Genomic DNA, 7,307 nt, shown 5'->3' with positions numbered 1-7,307 from the left:
GCACAAGAGTAGGTATGTCCTCTCAGGACTAGGTTATTTGTTCTCAACCTGTCAAAGCCAGGAACTATTGAAATAGAGGGTCTCAGCCCTGGAAAGGGACTTCAGGATCGAGTTACCAGATGCTTTGATTTTATAGATGGGGGCCACAATGGGGAAGTGAGTGACAATGACATCTCTTTGACATCATACAAAGGGTAGTGATGAGTTCATAAAGCCTCAGCCTCTCAGCGTTAAGTAGGAGCTCCCATAGCAACAAACTCCTAAGGTAGCCTCGGACCAGCACCTGAATTCTTCATCCATGCCAGAGAGGTAAGATCCATGCACAAAGACTAGCTCTTTGTTATCTTTCCCCATGCGTGTAGCCCATGAGCAACCAGCTGGAAACACTGGGAGGCCTGCCCAGGGCCCTTGGCCTTTCCCATCCTCACCCTGTCCCTCCTTCTCCCTCCTCCTGAGGCTACAATGCTCTCCTGTTCTCTTCCTTTTCCACCCCACTGATATGTAAACTGCTTTACATAGAGTGGAAATACACCTATGAGCCAGGTCAACAGACAAAGGGAGGTTTCCTGGTGCTCCTAAGAGCATAAAACCCTTTGGCTATTTAAGTATTTAAAGAAAATGTGCCTGAAACAGCCAGAAATATCAGGGTTAAGGGAAGAGCCAGTCCCAACATGTATTTGTTGAATGAATGAAAGAATGAATGACTTCACTATGTGAAACAAAGTAAACGGACATAGTAATGGAAACTGTTGGTGCTCTCTTAGACTTATCTTGGTCTGAGTGGGGACATCAGAAGACATCACGGCCACTGTCTCCCCACTTCCCAAGGAAAGGCTAGACAAGGGAAGTCCAACACTGGGGTACAATTCACATTCCAGGATTTCCCATGGGACCAAAGGGAGCTGGCATGCAGCCCAAGCCACATCCTTCCTCAGGCTTCTTCCCCTGCCCTATCCTGTTTTCCTTGTGCCCCCACTCCTGAGGGCACCCCCTCAATAAATCACATTCTGAAGAATTCTTATCTCAGGCTCTGCTTCAAGGGAACCTGACGTGGGTGGGCAGCATAGTTCGACAACACGGAATCCAGTGTTTTGTACCGTATCTGGCCCCTTACCACCCATAAAAATTCCTCCGACCCTCCCACACATCTTCCGTGCCCAGAGCTCAGTGTTACCTGACCTTCAGTTCTGAGGACTGATCAGGCTGTACAGACACAATGTGATGGCAGCTGTGACTACTCACCCATAATGCAGAGACACACGGAAGCAAACTGTCTGCAGCCACAGTTTTAGACACAAGGTGAGCAGCTTAGCTTTAGAAGCCAAGAAAGACACAAGACTTACAAAGCTGCCAAAAGGTGTCTTCAGTTATAGGAACAGAAGCCGCTGCAGCAGTCATTAATTACTTATGGAACAGATTTGGGGAGGAGGTGGGGGCAGGTGGTGAGACAAGAAATACAAAAATGGAGACAGAAATATTCGCATGGGCTTATCTTAAAAACTCACAGGTTGGTCTCCTCCCCACGTTTCGCCCAGAGAAAGCAGTAACTCAGCCTGCCCTGTGCCACTGTCACCTCCCCTGTGTCCCCTCTGAGAGGCCAAGAAGGAAGCTTGTGCTCTGGGGTGCAAAGCTCCGACCTTCTCAACCTGTTCAGCTTTCGGTTCTAAAGAACTTCAAATAACAGGCCCAACCAGACCATTCAGTACAGTCTGGAATTATTCGTGGGGCCCGTGGGCAGAGACCCCCTCCATGCAGCCAGCTCACCCCTTCTGCAAGCACCAACCACGCACCCACCTGTCCCCGCCACCTTCCTCGTCTGCAGAGAAGCAGAAGGCAACAAATGAAGTCCTGAGCCTCCCGTTCACACACACACACACACACACACACACACACACACACACACACACACACTCCCGACATCTCTACTCACCCTCTCTTCCTGAAAAGGTGGAAGAAGCTGCCCTCATCCTCACAAACCCCCTTCTGGTGGGTGCCTGCCCTTCCCCGCCCCCACACCTCCAACCTCTCCAGCTTTGTCATTCGCTCCTTCCCAGGAGAATCTTACTGCGCCAGAGTTTTACCTCTTAAAACAAAAAAAAAAAAATTTTAAAAATGGGAAGACTGTAAGCAACAGATCCCTCACCTGCTGCCTCCGGTGAAAAGAGAAAGCACCAGATGGGCGCCCTCCCCTTCCTCCCGCATGCACACACCTGGCCGAGCCCCTCCAGCAGACAGACGCCCGCAAAGGGCACCTCCTGAGCTCCGAGTCTGCACCCTCCCACCTCCTCAGCTGGGTCTGTTTTCCCTGGATTAATCCTTTCTGGATATTTAACTTTTTCCTTGACCAACTCCCCTTGCTCTCCCCCCCTTTAAGTTTGGCTCTTCGGCGGTCAGGCTCTCCGGCGGCTCCCTCGCTCCCCGGCTTCCAGCACGTGCACCCATAACAGCCCCCACCCCGCCCCCCCACCCGCGTCTCCAGCCCAGCCCTCAGGCCCCAGCACACCACAGGTGTGTCAGCTTCCCAATGGACACGGGCCTCCGACAAAGCTTACCCGGAACTAAAATTCTCCCAGCAACCCCTCCCAACCTCGCCCCCCCCCCCCAACCACCGCGCCTTGCTCTTTATCTTTAATGTCGCATTTTAATAAATTAGCATTCCCAGCCAGCCTTGGTCCAAACTAGAGAGATCTGCATCTGGTCCTTGTCCCGTGACCTTTAACCTTCTCCTCCTTTAACCAGTAAACCTCCAAGTCTTAGCTTCATGTCTCTTCAGTGTCCCTCAAACCTACCCCTTTCTCCCCATCAATCGAGGCCCCACCGTCACACCCTCTAACATCAGAAGAGCCTCTGTCCTAACATGTGGCCCACGGGGCTCCCACAGCAGCTAGATGAGATGGCTCTGAAATACGAATCCACAGCTTAAGCCCTTTCTGCCTGTCTACCCCCACCCCCAACACTCGGGCCTCCTCCCAGGAGAAACAGACTCAGAGAAGAGAAATTGAGCAGAATGCAGCAAATCCAGGGGCAGGAAAATTATTGATTCGTGCATTTGTTCGTTCATTAAATTATACCTTCAGAACTCGGAGTTAGTCCTTCTGGGAGGCTCCAGGCCCAAGCACTTAGTTTCCTTGTTTACTTCCTTCACAGCACTTACCTCCATTTGTTATTGTTTTTCTTTGATTCACGGTTTTTATACTTTTTAAAAAATCTATCTCTCCTTTAAGAATATAAGTTCCTTAAAGAAAAGATGTACTCTGTCTATGTGATATGGTATTCCCAGCCCCTAGAACAAGGCAGGGCATAGGACAGTCCCTCAGGAAATGTTTATGAACTAAATAAAGGCATGGATGAATAACCAAACTGGCATGTGATATTTTCTCTCCACAGTCTCTACCACACTTTGCCATCAGCCATCACCAAGCATATACCCACCCAGTGCCTACCATGTTCAGAGCACCAGTGGCATGGGATAGTACCCACAGCATAGAACAGAAAATGTAATCTATGTGCTGAGGTCTCTCTAGGGAGGGATAAAACCACGGTGCAAAGAACTAAGCACCAGCAGTGTGTGACCGGGACTCTCCATGCCCAGGGTCTGGCCTCCCCCCAGAATTGTGCCCAACAGAACAGCCAGTCTTAAGGAGGGAACCATTGCAGCCCGAGGGAGCCAGGCCCTGGGGATGTTCCCACTCTTCTGCCTTCTGTCTTCTGCCCAGACCCCAGATACTCATTCATGTGCTCAGACCCCAACAGCCCTCAGCCTCCTTCTATAAGAATAGAAGAACAGACGTTGAGTTAAAAAGAAATAACGAAATATGACATCACTCCTCTCCTTAAAACCCTCCTTGGCTTCCCTCACACTGAAAATAAAATCCAAATGCCATGTTTAATCTCAAAAAGCCCTGAATGATTTGGTATCTGCCTCTGTAGACTAGATCCAGGAAGCCACATTTCCTGTTTTTTTTGTACCTGAAAACATCAGGCTTGTTGTAGCCCCAGGTCCTTTGCCCTAGCTATTCCCTCCACCTGGATGGCTCTGCCCCCTGATCTCTACCAGGTTGGGTCCTTCTTGTCATTCCACTTAAACATCACCAGGTGATGTCTCTCTGGCTACCCACGGCGCTCCCGCCCCATTATACTGCTGGGTTTCAGTCTACATCTACACACCCCTCATCACCATCTGAATCTTGCATGTTCAATGTTTTTGTATCCCCCCCAAATATTAGTTTTCTGTGCTGCATCCCACATCACCACAAACTCAGCTTACAGCAGCACCATTCATTAGCTCCCTAGTCCGTGCAGCAGAAGGGACTGAGTTTTCTGCTCAGGGTCTCACAAGAGATGTAGGCCCGGCTGCGTTCTCATCCAGAGCTTGGGGTCCTCTTCCAGGCCCCTGTGGTTGTGGGAGGATTTAGCTCCTGGCAGGTGTGACACTGGGGTTGCCATTTCCTTGCTGGCCATCATCCAGGGGCTGCCCTTAGTTCCCAGGGGCCACCCCCATTCCTTGTCACATGGCCCTTCCATTGTGAAAGCCAGAAACAGGATCTCCCTCACATCCAGGCCCTGTCACACTTTGAATCTTTCCCACCAGGAAGAGCCAAGTCCCTCTGGAGGGATGACCTGATTATATCAGGTGCACCCAGAACAATCACTTTTAAGGTCAACTGTGTCATACAACATGACCTAATCATGAAACCAACTGTCCCTTTATAGTCACAGCCCACACCCACACTCGAGAGGACAGGATTACACAGGGCATATACACCAGGGGTGGGAATCTTAATGGCCGTCTTAGAATGTCACCCGCCGTACCCACTAGAGTAGCTTCACCTGCCTTGTTATCTGTGTATCCCAAGGCCCAGGACAGTGCTCCCAACCATGAAGAGTAAGGCGCAAAATGAGAATACTGTGCAGTACAGCGTGAGAAACCAAGAGAGTTACTCAGCAATTGGAAGTGACCCAGACCCAGGAGACTGACCAGCCCATGCCACATCTGTCCAGCCCAGGGACCAAGGGAATTGGAATCCCACACTCCAGAACCAGTCATGGTCTACCGGTGTGTTGCAGCATGTTATTGGCCGCCTCTGGCCTGGAATTGTTCCAGCACATAGAGGATGCCCGTCAAATAGTTTTTCCCTTATGAATGGAATAAAAGGAAGAAGGTGATCTCTTCTGGAAACTAGAGATGGAAAGAGTTGGACGGATTGGAAGGGGTGAGCAGAACAGGAGCCATGAGCCAGTCAAGTGCATCCCAGCTCTCACAGACTTCTCTTGCTGAATCCATACTGGACGCTCTTGGCCTAGCCAACACCTGCCCACTGAGGGCCAGCTCCCATCCAACCCGACCCACCTCCCCTATGAAGCCTCTCTGACTGCTGACCTGAAGTCTTCTGTGCTTAACACCTAACTACCTCTGGTGGCCCCTTTTGTTTTAAGTAGCCTTGTGCCTAGTGTGGAGCCCAATGCAGGGTTTGAACTCACAACCCTGAGATCAAGACCTGACCAGAGACCAAGAGTTGGACACCTAACTGACTGAACCACCCAGGCACCCCTCATGTGGCCCTTTTCAGAAGGCTGCCTTTTGACATCTCTCTCCTATTGTGAACAGCAGGCCAAAGCCCACATGCTGTTTGTAGTTTGCCAGGCCTGTGTCTCAAGTCCCTGCCTCATCCTCACCCTCCTTGAGGAAGAGGCCGCCTTGCCCTTCTGTGTGTTCACCCAGTGCACAGTGAGCACCTTCTGGCCATGCAAATTCTTTGGGACCTGCTTGGTGACTTGGAGTTGAGCTCTGCTGCCTGCAGGCACTGGGAGTGAGCCTGCCATGGGGTAGGCATGGGGCTAAGTGTGCTGGATGGGGCGGGTATGGAGCAGTGGAGACCAGATGGTGAGAGAGCGCACTGAGAAAGAGAGAAAAGAAAGCCATCAGACCGAGAGCACCTGTTGTTGTTAGAGCAGTGTGAGGACTCACATCCAACCAGCTGGCTGTCTCTGCTCCTTGCTCTTGTCACAACCTTCCAGAAGAGATACGGACACTCAGAATTGTCCCCATTCTCCCTTCTTTTTGTTTCCAGTGCTGGTAGTGGTCAGTGTTTGGTGCAGATAAAATGATACAGCGATACTGCTGATGGGGGCGATTTATCTTGCCCTTAACATCCAAGAGAGTAAAGGATAAGGATCTGATAGGCTAGTAGTAGGTTGAAAGGTGACCGTAAGCCTGTGAGTGAGGGTCACCAACACATAAGCCCATGTGGGTGCCCGAGCAAGAAGGTAATGTTCATGCCGTGGGTTCAGGAAGGACTCTCACGGACCTAAGATGGGTTAGAAATGCACTGCACTCCTGAGTCGGGTTCTGGGCTCCCTCAGGGGACACTGGCACTTAGAGAGAGGTCAGAGGGTAGCCTCGAAGGTGATGAGCAGGACGGGCAGCAGGGCCTGGGAGAAAAAGAGGCTGGGATTATTCATCAGGGGAAGACAGGCAGGCAGGATTTAACACAATCTTCAGGTATCAGAAGAGCTCTCAGGCAGTGCAGGCTAAGTCTTGGCAGTGGCTACTGAGGATGGAACAAGGAAAGAAACTTAATCCGCAGCATAAGGGATTTAGGATAGAATTTCCTGATGGTGAAGGTTGTTAAAAGTTGCAATGAATGGTCTAGAGAGAGATTCTGGTCTACTCTGGAAGCTTTTACAAGTAGAAGAGATTATCCTCTGGCAGGGCAGCTTATCTCTAATCCTGCCTGAAGGCAGGGGAATGGACACAATGACCTCAGGGTCTCCTTCAGACTTGGAAAGCAGGTCTGCCCATCGGCAGACCAGCCAACACTGCTATGCAGGTGATGCACTTCAAGGAAGGCCCAGAGTGTTCCCAGAAATAAAGAGAAGCTGCCTGATGTGAGATCTTCTTCCCTTTTTCTTATTTTTTAGCCACAGCTGCCTTGCAGCAATGACCAAGTTCCTCTGTAATCTCAGCTCTGATCAAGGGCAATTTAAACAAGAAAGCCAAAAGCAGCCACAGACCACACAGAGATAGATGACTCTCTGCTCTGCAAAGCACCCCAGACAACAGAGCCGTGGTTGTGGTCTTCTCCATGGAGGGCTCTGCGTTTAACAACCCATGTGAAAAACTTACTGACCCAGCCAGGTAGCAGCAATGGGAAACGTGAGGGCATTCCCAGCCTACTGCTGCCAGCCATCATGCTCAAGCTGCCTGTTCTGCAGTCCCACTTCCTGTGAGTCAAGTGACACGCCTTTCGGGAATACCACCTGCTCCCAGCTGTTCAGCATGGGGGTCAGGGGAGAAAGGAAATGGT

At 50.7% G+C, this 7,307-nt stretch overlaps 1 long non-coding RNA gene across 1 annotated transcript; it reads left to right on the top strand.

Annotated features, from left to right (window-relative positions):
• Positions 1 to 249: 249 nt before the first annotated feature.
• LOC109267800 (uncharacterized) lies at positions 250 to 6,892 on the top strand. Its single transcript, XR_002080278.2, has 2 exons — positions 250 to 309; positions 4,857 to 6,892. It is a non-coding gene; the product is annotated as an uncharacterized LOC109267800 (long non-coding RNA).
• Positions 6,893 to 7,307: the final 415 nt, after the last annotated feature.

Source organism: Panthera pardus, unplaced genomic scaffold, assembly GCF_024362965.1.
Source record: "Panthera pardus isolate Hobbes unplaced genomic scaffold, ASM2436296v1 HiC_scaffold_26, whole genome shotgun sequence".
Classification (NCBI taxonomy): Eukaryota; Metazoa; Chordata; class Mammalia; order Carnivora; family Felidae; genus Panthera; species Panthera pardus.
This window is presented reverse-complemented; position numbering and strand designations above follow the sequence as displayed.